The sequence below is a fragment of the Phoxinus phoxinus genome (assembly GCF_949152265.1).
Source record: "Phoxinus phoxinus genome assembly, chromosome: 18".
In the NCBI taxonomy this organism is placed as follows: domain Eukaryota; kingdom Metazoa; phylum Chordata; class Actinopteri; order Cypriniformes; family Leuciscidae; genus Phoxinus; species Phoxinus phoxinus.
The window spans coordinates 32,776,000-32,790,185 of NC_136893.1; positions in this window are offsets into that span (position 1 = coordinate 32,776,000).

Sequence of the window (14,186 nt, forward strand, 5' to 3'; positions counted from 1 at the left end):
CGATCACACCCAAGTCGGTACACCCGTGTATGGACTCAGCCTGTGGTCACATGAAAGGGGATTTGGCGACTGGCCACTTGGTGGCGCTGTAAACAGAAAAAACAACAACATGAGTGCGGCCGTAGACGACTGTGTATCAAGTGCTTTTTCACACATGCACAAGGTATTCACACCACATGATAGAACTCCTCATTCTGAACTATTTTGCCTCCGGGACCACTGCTGTCAATCAAAGCGTTTGTTAAATATCTGAGATTATGTGAACAATAATAAAAAACCCACTTTCGCAGACTGAAAAACCTAGGTTGTTTTATATCTCTCAATCAACCAGCGCAGGTCAATTCGAAAGACTTCCTAGGCCATTCCTTGTCTGAAAAAGAAGAAGAAGAAATAAGTGGAAATCCAACAATCTGCTCTTACAACCAGTTTTTGTCCAGGGGAGAGCGCGAACGCAGTCCCCCACTACCATAAATTATGCAGTCGAGATTCCCACATTTGGGGAATTCGCAGGGGTCAGCACGACCGGAGTGCAATGGCCGAGCCTCGCCCTGGGTGAACCACCTTCCTGATCATGGTGTCTCCCCTGCCAGGTAAGTATGAATTCATAGGCCTCCGGTCAGAGGCACCCTGCCCATCTTCGCAATCCTCACCGACGGTCGGACAATCAAACGCACACCTGATTCAACTCATCAGCTCGTTAGTAGAGACTCCAAGAGATAAGAGAGACATCAGAAATGTGCAGTGACGGACCTTTCTTTTCTTTCTCTTTTTCATGCTCCGGCTCCATGAGCCAAAAATCTGTTTAGTGTGCAGTCCCCGGATAGTGGACGAATCAGATATTAAACTGGAAAGAACAGAGTTGATTTTTTTTTTATTGTTTATTTGTTTGTTTTTTACACCACCACCCTACCTTTACTAGTATAGTCTATGAGCACCTACTACACCTTTCAAACACCAATACAAAGCAGTATCCACTAGTTCCATTAACATCTGCTGCCACACAAGTCTAAAACATTTCTTTCATTCAACACTTTAGAAGGGGTGCACCGTTCCCAGAAGTACTGCAATACCGGGTCGATGCGTGGAGTGGACGGAGCAAGCCCCTATACCATCTCCCAGTTCCAAAAATCAATTTAATATATGGTGCCCGGGTAGGGCACGTATCAGATATTAAACTGATAAGAACAGATACTACACTTGATCTTAGCCAAAAGGCCGAGAAGCGATGACACAATGACGCAGAGGCGGGGGAGCCGGCAAAGGCCACGCCCACCTGGGCCGCGGCGGGAGGGACTGAGGCCGCCAACAAACAAGCTCAGCGACTGGTTGACAAACCGAAAACGGACCACAACAGAGTGCGCAACACGACACTTTGGAGTGCAACCTGGGATTCTGGATCATCATCAACATTCTGCCCTGAACGTGAGCGGGCAGACCAAAGCGTACGTCGTGGAGACTTCTGAGGGATGGCAGTACCCACCCCCGGTCTGCAACATCACCAAGGCTCGGCCCGGCCGGACCCAGGGTGGCGCTGCAGCGATCAAAAGTACGATATGGCGCGTAACTCCTAAACCGCCGTTCGCAGACCCAAGTGTCTTACATCCCCGGAATCCTTGGCTCGGGCCGAACGAGACGCACGCCTCGGATTGGATGGTCGCGCTGGTGCGACTTTCGGGTATTTGGGACTTTCTGAAATACCTACTTTTGCACACTAGTCCTAGGTGTTGTGCCCAATCTGACCCAAACCGGTGCAGCAAGATTGTCCAGAGTCTGACTGCCAACAGTGATTGGGAAAAAAGTGTGAATTTCGCTTCACGTTGGCGACGGGACGCCAAAACGTTGGGAGTGGGCGAGGCGGGCTTTACTCGAATGGCTATAACTCTCCAACCGAATGAGACGATCACACCCAAGTCGGTACACCCGTGTATGGACTCAGCCTGTGGTCACATGAAAGGGGATTTGGCGACTGGCCACTTGGTGGCGCTGTAAACAGAAAAAACAACAACATGAGTGCGGCCGTAGACGACTGTGTATCAAGTGCTTTTTCACACATGCACAAGGTATTCACACCACATGATAGAACTCCTCATTCTGAACTATTTTGCCTCCGGGACCACTGCTGTCAATCAAAGCGTTTGTTAAATATCTGAGATTATGTGAACAATAATAAAAAACCCACTTTCGCAGACTGAAAAACCTAGGTTGTTTTATATCTCTCAATCAACCAGCGCAGGTCAATTCGAAAGACTTCCTAGGCCATTCCTTGTCTGAAAAAGAAGAAGAAGAAATAAGTGGAAATCCAACAATCTGCTCTTACAACCAGTTTTTGACCAGGGGAGAGCGCGAACGCAGTCCCCCACTACCATAAATTATGCAGTCGAGATTCCCACATTTGGGGAATTCGCAGGGGTCAGCACGACCGGAGTGCAATGGCCGAGCCTCGCCCTGGGTGAACCACCTTCCTGATCATGGTGTCTCCCCTGCCAGGTAAGTATGAATTCATAGGCCTCCGGTCAGAGGCACCCTGCCCATCTTCGCAATCCTCACCGACGGTCGGACAATCAAACGCACACCTGATTCAACTCATCAGCTCGTTAGTAGAGACTCCAAGAGATAAGAGAGACATCAGAAATGTGCAGTGACGGACCTTTCTTTTCTTTCTCTTTTTCATGCTCCGGCTCCATGAGCCAAAAATCTGTTTAGTGTGCAGTCCCCGGATAGTGGACGAATCAGATATTAAACTGGAAAGAACAGAGTTGATTTTTTTTTTATTGTTTATTTGTTTGTTTTTTACACCACCACCCTACCTTTACTAGTATAGTCTATGAGCACCTACTACACCTTTCAAACACCAATACAAAGCAGTATCCACTAGTTCCATTAACATCTGCTGCCACACAAGTCTAAAACATTTCTTTCATTCAACACTTTAGAAGGGGTGCACCGTTCCCAGAAATACTGCAATACCGGGTCGATGCGTGGAGTGGACGGAGCAAGCCCCTATACCATCTCCCAGTTCCAAAAATCAATTTAATATATGGTGCCCGGGTAGGGCACGTATCAGATATTAAACTGATAAGAACAGATTTTTTCTTTCGAAAAGTTTTTATTGTCTCATTCCATTTTTTACATCGTCATCATCTCAACAGGAGGTCATCATACGCTTTGTTTCCATAACATTTTTATATAGGAAATGCATACATCTGTTTAAAGCATGTGTTAGTGTTAAAACATGTGTTGGTGTTTAAAACATGGAACAATAAAACTACTAACAAGAAAAAGCTTTTGGAAACTAAAAGGGCTCTTGATGGATAAAACCTACAGAGGGTAAAAAACACAGACGATATATGATGAATAGGTAAATACATAAAATAGATACATAAAGCGAAGTCCTGTCTTTGTGCAAGAAGAAGATAAAAAATATATATAATAATAATAATAGTAATAATAATTCCCAGCCATCCTTCGGAACAGAGCCCGAGACCCGGCCCGTGGGCCAGAGGAGATCCTCTTTAACCACGGCTCCGCTGCTCCACCTGGTGTTGAATTTGGGGGGCATCTACGGGCAGTCAAGGCTCGTGGCCGAGGGGACCTTCTCCAGTGAAGCTCTGGTCCCCACGTCCGAATGGCGACATGCGGTGTACTCCTGCAGCCTAAAGTTTGCCAGCTGTTGGGTGGCGTGGAGGGACACCTGCATGCGCTTCCCCACCAGCAGGTTTCTGGAGGTCCAAATAGCGTCTTTGATACAGTTCATGGTGAGCCAGTACTTTATGTAGTTTTCTGCTGGCAAGTTTTCCTGGCTCACCAATCCTACTGTTGTCCAGTAGTCTGGGACCCCCCCTGCTGGTAGGTACGGGAATTGCAGGGGACCAGCTGTTGCCCACAGGTCCCTCACGGCACTGCATTCCCAGAGCGCGTGCCTCACAGTCTCGGGCGCGCCACACCCGGGCTGTGGGCACGTAGATATCCTGGCCATGCCCCGGGAATGCATCACGGCCCTGACCGGGAGAATCTCATGAGCTGCCATCCATGCCAGGTCCCGATGTCTGTTCCGAAGGGCTGGATGAGACACGTTCTGCCAAACTGTTTTTGCTTCACTTTGAGTGAGCCCATGCACTGGGCTCACTTGCTCTCGTTCCTGCACAAGAGAGAGGAGAAGACGATGATTTGTCAAGGTTTTAACGTCTTTTTCTTCTAAAAGGAATTTTTTTAAAAACTTCTTTATAAAAGCATGTGCTGGAGATAGTTTAAAAGCAATTGGTACTGTATGATCCCTGGGTAAGATTTGCAGGGCTCTTAAATACGAGCCCATCCAAAAGCGACTCATTGCTGTGGTTTTATTTTCTGTGTTTTTGTTTGTGGCATATTTTATGTGGAGTGCAGTGTAGTATGCCCCTAAAAACAAGTACAAATTTGGTACTCCTTTCCCTCCGTTTTTTGGGGCTTTCTTCATCTCCTCTCTTTTCAGCCTTTCCCATTTACCTCCCCACAGGAAGCGGAAGATTTCTCGGTCCACGGCTAAAAGGAACCATCTGGGGGGATAAAAAACAGAACACAGCAATAAAAATAAAGGTAAAATCACAGATTTGATGATTAAAACTTTACCCTCTATTGTCAGTTGTCTCAATCTCCAAAAACCTAATCTTTGTCTTGCTTTTGCTAAAACATTTTGCCAGTTTCCCTTCCCCCCTCCCTCTTTGTCGAATTTGATCCCGAGTATCTTTACGTCAGTCTTTTTAACTTCGAGTTCTGTGTTTTCTATTTCTGTAGGTCCCCACGGCCCGAAAAATTGTACCTGTGTTTTTGATCTATTTAGTCTAGCCCCCGACGCCCTTCCAAACCAGTCAGTCAGTTCCATGGTCTTGTGGATTGATAAAATGTCAGTACATAAAAGATTCACATCGTCCATATATAAAACTGTCTTAGCTATCAGTCCCCCGGTCCCTGGGATAGTCAGTCCCGTGATCCATTTATCCTTTCTCAAAGCCTGCGCTAGTGGCTCGATACAAGCGACATATAGGAGGGGAGATAATGGACATCCCTGACGGACACCACAGCAAACATCTACTGCCTTTGTCAAGTGCCCATTTACCAAGAACCTGCTGGTTATCCCCCTATATAGCAGTTCCACCCAAGCTACAAATCTCCCCGGAAAACCCATCTTTTGCAGTACTTGGAATAAGTACTGGTGCGAGACCCGATCAAAAGCTTTTTCAAAGTCTAAATTTAAAACTGCGAGCCGAATATTTCTGTCTCTCGCATAACAGATGGTGTCTCTCATCAGAATGAGGCTGTCCGTGATCTTTCTCCCAGGGACTGCGCAGGTTTGATCCGGGTGGATCACATCCCCTAAAATCGAAGACATACGACCCATTAAAATTTTGCTAAAAACTTTACAATCCACGTTTAAAAGAGTTATAGGTCGCCAGTTCTTTAAGTCAGTCTTTTGGTCTTTTTTATGTAAGAGTGTGACTATCCCAGTCCTGAAGCTATTTGGTAGTCTGTCCAAGTCGTCAAATTCGTTAAAAACAACTAAAAGGTCCTGTGCTAAAATATCCCAAAAGGTCTGATAAAACTCCAGCGGGAGGCCATCCTCCCCCGGTGACTTCCTTTTCTTAAATTGTTTAAGGCATTTTTCCATTTCTATCATGTTAAAATCTTTTGTCAATGCTACGTTATCCTTGATTGTTTTGTCAACTAATTTTAAGACCTCTTTTAAAATATCATCCTCAATATCTTTCTCTCCATACAATTCTTCATAAAACTCTTCAACCACCTTTAAAATACCTTGTGTACTATGCATAAGGTTGTTTTCTTTGTTTTTTACACCCACCATACCCCCACCTCTATTCACTATTTTACGGAAGAAGTAGCTTGTACATTTTTCCCCTTCTTCTAATTCCTTTTCTCTACTTTGTAAGATGACACCTTTATTTCTTTTCTCTTCTAATTCGGACATAATCTTTTTTACTTGGCGAATATCTTCATTGAAATCAAAACCTTGGTTCAAAAGATTAAAATAACGCTGTAATCGTTTTTGCAGTCCCACCATGCATCTCCTCTCTTTATCTTTTTTCTTTTTCCCAACTTGTTTAAAATAAGTCTTTGTCTTTCCCTTCACCATTTCCCACCACTGTGCCTGTGAATCGTAAAAGTCTTTTAGGGTCTTCCATTGGCTGTACTGCTCCCTGTATTCTTCTACAACCTCTTTGTCTTCCAACAGGGAGCAGTTCAGCCTCCACAGCCCTTTGCCTGTCGTCACACCTGTGGGAAGTGAGAAGGTGCAAGAAAGCATAGCGTGGTCCGAAAAAAAGACAGGGGTTAATTTAGCATCTACTGGTACGAGGTCCCGTGTAAAAATATAATCGATACGGGAGGCTTTGGTGCCATCACCACTAAACCAGGTGAGTCCTTGCTCCCCAGGATGCATGGTTCTAAAACAGTCAGTCAGTTTAAAATCTCTTATTATCGTCTGCAATAAAATGGATGTTTTATCTAATTTAAAGTCTTCTCCGCCCCCTTTCCTGTCATTTTTGCTTAAAATACAATTAAAATCCCCCGCTAAAATAATCGGGGCCCTCCCTAAAAGGTGGGACTGCACGTCTTCTAAAAGGTCATTCCTATCATTTTTGTCTGTAAAACCATAAATATTTAGAATATTAAAATCATGTCCTAAAAAGGACAGATGTATTAACAGAGCTCGCCCATCTCTCACCACTGTGCTCCCCTTCACCACAAGCTGAGGATTTTTAATTAAAACTGCTACTCCATCTGCTCTATTATGGTTGGAGCCACTCCACACAGATGTTGAGTGGGGCCACTGCTCTTCCCATTTCCTATAATTTTTCATAAAAGGTAAAGCACATTCTTGTAAAAGCAAAATATCACAGTTTTGGGTTTGTAAAAAGGATAAAATAGTTTTTGCTCTCAGTTGTGACCGCACACTTCTTACATTTAGAGTAGAGAGTGTGAGTGTCATGAGCAGAACAGTTAAAAACGACAGGTGGGTCAATTTAATAGACATAATTAACTAAAAGTTCAAAAAAGAAGATCTGTGTTCTGTGAAACAAGCTCTTCCCTTACTTCTATATTTTGAGAATCAGGGGATTGAAACTGTTTCCCCCTTGAGCTGGCCCTAGGGGTGGATGTTTGGAGTTCTATTTGCAAAAAGGATACTTCGTTAGGGGAGTCGAGTGGGAAGAGCCGATTCAAATCCTCAGATGAGGAGGAATCTGACAGCAGTCCCACTCGGTCCCTTTTCCCGTTTTGCTCCTCAATGGGGGATTGAGCGTTCCGTTTTTTACCCAGCAATTTAACACCTGGGAAATCATTACTTACCTTGTTTTCCTTTTGTTTATTTCCTTGTTCTTCCTCCAAACCCTTTTCCTGGTCTTTGTTGTTTTGTTTCCCCTCGCCATCATTGCTCTGTTCACTTGACTCGGTTTCATGGTCAAACAATGTTTGGTGAAGTTCCATCTCCTCATTTTTATCTGCTCCAATTGTGTGATTTGGCAGGAAAATTACATGATAAGAACAGATACTACACTTGATCTTAGCCAAAAGGCCGAGAAGCGATGACACAATGACGCAGAGGCGGGGGAGCCGGCAAAGGCCACGCCCACCTGGGCCGCGGCGGGAGGGACTGAGGCCGCCAACAAACAAGCTCAGCGACTGGTTGACAAACCGAAAACGGACCACAACAGAGTGCGCAACACGACACTTTGGAGTGCAACCTGGGATTCTGGATCATCATCAACATTCTGCCCTGAACGTGAGCGGGCAGACCAAAGCGTACGTCGTGGAGACTTCTGAGGGATGGCAGTACCCACCCCCGGTCTGCAACATCACCAAGGCTCGGCCCGGCCGGACCCAGGGTGGCGCTGCAGCGATCAAAAGTACGATATGGCGCGTAACTCCTAAACCGCCGTTCGCAGACCCAAGTGTCTTACATCCCCGGGATCCTTGGCTCGGGCCGAACGAGACGCACGCCTCGGATTGGATGGTCGCGCTGGTGCGACTTTCGGGTATTTGGGACTTTCTGAAATACCTACTTTTGCACACTAGTCCTAGGTGTTGTGCCCAATCTGACCCAAACCGGTGCAGCAAGATTGTCCAGAGTCTGACTGCCAACAGTGATTGGGAAAAAAGTGTGAATTTCGCTTCACGTTGGCGACGGGACGCCAAAACGTTGGGAGTGGGCGAGGCGGGCTTTACTCGAATGGCTATAACTCTCCAACCGAATGAGACGATCACACCCAAGTCGGTACACCCGTGTATGGACTCAGCCTGTGGTCACATGAAAGGGGATTTGGCGACTGGCCACTTGGTGGCGCTGTAAACAGAAAAAACAACAACATGAGTGCGGCCGTAGACGACTGTGTATCAAGTGCTTTTTCACACATGCACAAGGTATTCACACCACATGATAGAACTCCTCATTCTGAACTATTTTGCCTCCGGGACCACTGCTGTCAATCAAAGCGTTTGTTAAATATCTGAGATTATGTGAACAATAATAAAAAACCCACTTTCGCAGACTGAAAAACCTAGGTTGTTTTATATCTCTCAATCAACCAGCGCAGGTCAATTCGAAAGACTTCCTAGGCCATTCCTTGTCTGAAAAAGAAGAAGAAGAAATAAGTGGAAATCCAACAATCTGCTCTTACAACCAGTTTTTGTCCAGGGGAGAGCGCGAACGCAGTCCCCCACTACCATAAATTATGCAGTCGAGATTCCCACATTTGGGGAATTCGCAGGGGTCAGTACGACCGGAGTGCAATGGCCGAGCCTCGCCCTGGGTGAACCACCTTCCTGATCATGGTGTCTCCCCTGCCAGGTAAGTATGAATTCATAGGCCTCCGGTCAGAGGCACCCTGCCCATCTTCGCAATCCTCACCGACGGTCGGACAATCAAACGCACACCTGATTCAACTCATCAGCTCGTTAGTAGAGACTCCAAGAGATAAGAGAGACATCAGAAATGTGCAGTGACGGACCTTTCTTTTCTTTCTCTTTTTCATGCTCCGGCTCCATGAGCCAAAAATCTGTTTAGTGTGCAGTCCCCGGATAGTGGACGAATCAGATATTAAACTGGAAAGAACAGAGTTGATTTTTTTTTTATTGTTTATTTGTTTGTTTTTTACACCACCACCCTACCTTTACTAGTATAGTCTATGAGCACCTACTACACCTTTCAAACACCAATACAAAGCAGTATCCACTAGTTCCATTAACATCTGCTGCCACACAAGTCTAAAACATTTCTTTCATTCAACACTTTAGAAGGGGTGCACCGTTCCCAGAAATACTGCAATACCGGGTCGATGCGTGGAGTGGACGGAGCAAGCCCCTATACCATCTCCCAGTTCCAAAAATCAATTTAATATATGGTGCCCGGGTAGGGCACGTATCAGATATTAAACTGATAAGAACAGATACTACACTTGATCTTAGCCAAAAGGCCGAGAAGCGATGACACAATGACGCAGAGGCGGGGGAGCCGGCAAAGGCCACGCCCACCTGGGCCGCGGCGGGAGGGACTGAGGCCGCCAACAAACAAGCTCAGCGACTGGTTGACAAACCGAAAACGGACCACAACAGAGTGCGCAACACGACACTTTGGAGTGCAACCTGGGATTCTGGATCATCATCAACATTCTGCCCTGAACGTGAGCGGGCAGACCAAAGCGTACGTCGTGGAGACTTCTGAGGGATGGCAGTACCCACCCCCGGTCTGCAACATCACCAAGGCTCGGCCCGGCCGGACCCAGGGTGGCGCTGCAGCGATCAAAAGTACGATATGGCGCGTAACTCCTAAACCGCCGTTCGCAGACCCAAGTGTCTTACATCCCCGGGATCCTTGGCTCGGGCCGAACGAGACGCACGCCTCGGATTGGATGGTCGCGCTGGTGCGACTTTCGGGTATTTGGGACTTTCTGAAATACCTACTTTTGCACACTAGTCCTAGGTGTTGTGCCCAATCTGACCCAAACCGGTGCAGCAAGATTGTCCAGAGTCTGACTGCCAACAGTGATTGGGAAAAAAGTGTGAATTTCGCTTCACGTTGGCGACGGGACGCCAAAACGTTGGGAGTGGGCGAGGCGGGCTTTACTCGAATGGCTATAACTCTCCAACCGAATGAGACGATCACACCCAAGTCGGTACACCCGTGTATGGACTCAGCCTGTGGTCACATGAAAGGGGATTTGGCGACTGGCCACTTGGTGGCGCTGTAAACAGAAAAAACAACAACATGAGTGCGGCCGTAGACGACTGTGTATCAAGTGCTTTTTCACACATGCACAAGGTATTCACACCACATGATAGAACTCCTCATTCTGAACTATTTTGCCTCCGGGACCACTGCTGTCAATCAAAGCGTTTGTTAAATATCTGAGATTATGTGAACAATAATAAAAAACCCACTTTCGCAGACTGAAAAACCTAGGTTGTTTTATATCTCTCAATCAACCAGCGCAGGTCAATTCGAAAGACTTCCTAGGCCATTCCTTGTCTGAAAAAGAAGAAGAAGAAATAAGTGGAAATCCAACAATCTGCTCTTACAACCAGTTTTTGTCCAGGGGAGAGCGCGAACGCAGTCCCCCACTACCATAAATTATGCAGTCGAGATTCCCACATTTGGGGAATTCGCAGGGGTCAGCACGACCGGAGTGCAATGGCCGAGCCTCGCCCTGGGTGAACCACCTTCCTGATCATGGTGTCTCCCCTGCCAGGTAAGTATGAATTCATAGGCCTCCGGTCAGAGGCACCCTGCCCATCTTCGCAATCCTCACCGACGGTCGGACAATCAAACGCACACCTGATTCAACTCATCAGCTCGTTAGTAGAGACTCCAAGAGATAAGAGAGACATCAGAAATGTGCAGTGACGGACCTTTCTTTTCTTTCTCTTTTTCATGCTCCGGCTCCATGAGCCAAAAATCTGTTTAGTGTGCAGTCCCCGGATAGTGGACGAATCAGATATTAAACTGGAAAGAACAGAGTTGATTTTATTTTATTGTTTATGTGTTTGTTTTTTACACCACCACCCTACCTTTACTAGTATAGTCTATGAGCACCTACTACACCTTTCAAACACCAATACAAAGCAGTATCCACTAGTTCCATTAACATCTGCTGCCACACAAGTCTAAAACATTTCTTTCATTCAACACTTTAGAAGGGGTGCACCGTTCCCAGAAGTACTGCAATACCGGGTCGATGCGTGGAGTGGACGGAGCAAGCCCCTATACCATCTCCCAGTTCCAAAAATCAATTTAATATATGGTGCCCGGATAGGGCACGTATCAGATATTAAACTGATAAGAACAGATACTACACTTGATCTTAGCCAAAAGGCCGAGAAGCGATGACACAATGACGCAGAGGCGGGGGAGCCGGCAAAGGCCACGCCCACCTGGGCCGCGGCGGGAGGGACTGAGGCCGCCAACAAACAAGCTCAGCGACTGGTTGACAAACCGAAAACGGACCACAACAGAGTGCGCAACACGACACTTTGGAGTGCAACCTGGGATTCTGGATCATCATCAACATTCTGCCCTGAACGTGAGCGGGCAGACCAAAGCGTACGTCGTGGAGACTTCTGAGGGATGGCAGTACCCACCCCCGGTCTGCAACATCACCAAGGCTCGGCCCGGCCGGACCCAGGGTGGCGCTGCAGCGATCAAAAGTACGATATGGCGCAAAACTCCTAAACCGCCGTTCGCAGACCCAAGTGTCTTACATCCCCGGAATCCTTGGCTCGGGCCGAACGAGACGCACGCCTCGGATTGGATGGTCGCGCTGGTGCGACTTTCGGGTATTTGGGACTTTCTGAAATACCTACTTTTGCACACTAGTCCTAGGTGTTGTGCCCAATCTGACCCAAACCGGTGCAGCAAGATTGTCCAGAGTCTGACTGCCAACAGTGATTGGGAAAAAAGTGTGAATTTCGCTTCACGTTGGCGACGGGACGCCAAAACGTTGGGAGTGGGCGAGGCGGGCTTTACTCGAATGGCTATAACTCTCCAACCGAATGAGACGATCACACCCAAGTCGGTACACCCGTGTATGGACTCAGCCTGTGGTCACATGAAAGGGGATTTGGCGACTGGCCACTTGGTGGCGCTGTAAACAGAAAAAACAACAACATGAGTGCGGCCGTAGACGACTGTGTATCAAGTGCTTTTTCACACATGCACAAGGTATTCACACCACATGATAGAACTCCTCATTCTGAACTATTTTGCCTCCGGGACCACTGCTGTCAATCAAAGCGTTTGTTAAATATCTGAGATTATGTGAACAATAATAAAAAACCCACTTTCGCAGACTGAAAAACCTAGGTTGTTTTATATCTCTCAATCAACCAGCGCAGGTCAATTCGAAAGACTTCCTAGGCCATTCCTTGTCTGAAAAAGAAGAAGAAGAAATAAGTGGACATCCAACAATCTGCTCTTACAACCAGTTTTTGTCCAGGGGAGAGCGCGAACGCAGTCCCCCACTACCATAAATTATGCAGTCGAGATTCCCACATTTGGGGAATTCGCAGGGGTCAGCACGACCGGAGTGCAATGGCCGAGCCTCGCCCTGGGTGAACCACCTTCCTGATCATGGTGTCTCCCCTGCCAGGTAAGTATGAATTCATAGGCCTCCGGTCAGAGGCACCCTGCCCATCTTCGCAATCCTCACCGACGGTCGGACAATCAAACGCACACCTGATTCAACTCATCAGCTCGTTAGTAGAGACTCCAAGAGATAAGAGAGACATCAGAAATGTGCAGTGACGGACCTTTCTTTTCTTTCTCTTTTTCATGCTCCGGCTCCATGAGCCAAAAATCTGTTTAGTGTGCAGTCCCCGGATAGTGGACGAATCAGATATTAAACTGGAAAGAACAGAGTTGATTTTTTTTTTATTGTTTATTTGTTTGTTTTTTACACCACCACCCTACCTTTACTAGTATAGTCTATGAGCACCTACTACACCTTTCAAACACCAATACAAAGCAGTATCCACTAGTTCCATTAACATCTGCTGCCACACAAGTCTAAAACATTTCTTTCATTCAACACTTTAGAAGGGGTGCACCGTTCCCAGAAGTACTGCAATACCGGGTCGATGCGTGGAGTGGACGGAGCAAGCCCCTATACCATCTCCCAGTTCCAAAAATCAATTTAATATATGGTGCCCGGGTAGGGCACGTATCAGATATTAAACTGATAAGAACAGATACTACACTTGATCTTAGCCAAAAGGCCGAGAAGCGATGACACAATGACGCAGAGGCGGGGGAGCCGGCAAAGGCCACGCCCACCTGGGCCGCGGCGGGAGGGACTGAGGCCGCCAACAAACAAGCTCAGCGACTGGTTGACAAACCGAAAACGGACCACAACAGAGTGCGCAACACGACACTTTGGAGTGCAACCTGGGATTCTGGATCATCATCAACATTCTGCCCTGAACGTGAGCGGGCAGACCAAAGCGTACGTCGTGGAGACTTCTGAGGGATGGCAGTACCCACCCCCGGTCTGCAACATCACCAAGGCTCGGCCCGGCCGGACCCAGGGTGGCGCTGCAGCGATCAAAAGTACGATATGGCGCGTAACTCCTAAACCGCCGTTCGCAGACCCAAGTGTCTTACATCCCCGGAATCCTTGGCTCGGGCCGAACGAGACGCACGCCTCGGATTGGATGGTCGCGCTGGTGCGACTTTCGGGTATTTGGGACTTTCTGAAATACCTACTTTTGCACACTAGTCCTAGGTGTTGTGCCCAATCTGACCCAAACCGGTGCAGCAAGATTGTCCAGAGTCTGACTGCCAACAGTGATTGGGAAAAAAGTGTGAATTTCGCTTCACGTTGGCGACGGGACGCCAAAACGTTGGGAGTGGGCGAGGCGGGCTTTACTCGAATGGCTATAACTCTCCAACCGAATGAGACGATCACACCCAAGTCGGTACACCCGTGTATGGACTCAGCCTGTGGTCACATGAAAGGGGATTTGGCGACTGGCCACTTGGTGGCGCTGTAAACAGAAAAAACAACAACATGAGTGCGGCCGTAGACGACTGTGTATCAAGTGCTTTTTCACACATGCACAAGGTATTCACACCACATGATAGAACTCCTCATTCTGAACTATTTTGCCTCCGGGACCACTGCTGTCAATCAAAGCGTTTGTTAAATATC